Source organism: Nematolebias whitei, chromosome 2 (genome assembly GCF_014905685.2).
Source record: "Nematolebias whitei isolate Nwh7 chromosome 2, NemWhi1, whole genome shotgun sequence".
Lineage (NCBI taxonomy): Eukaryota > Metazoa > Chordata > Actinopteri > Cyprinodontiformes > Rivulidae > Nematolebias > Nematolebias whitei.
In genome coordinates this window covers 47,715,379-47,715,595 of record NC_056499.1, presented here as the reverse complement: position 1 = coordinate 47,715,595, position 217 = coordinate 47,715,379, and positions in this window count along the sequence as shown.

Below are 217 nucleotides of genomic sequence, written 5' to 3'. Positions count from 1 at the left end.
CCCTACACACACACACACACACACACACACACACACACACACACACACACACACACACACACACACACACACACACACACACATGACTGAATTAAGTCTGGCACTGTTTATGTGATGTGATGATGAAAAATGCTCAGAAATGATTCTAATGTGTCAATTTGAAGTAAACAAAAACAGAATATGTTAATTATGAATAAGAAAAAGTTGATTTGAGACA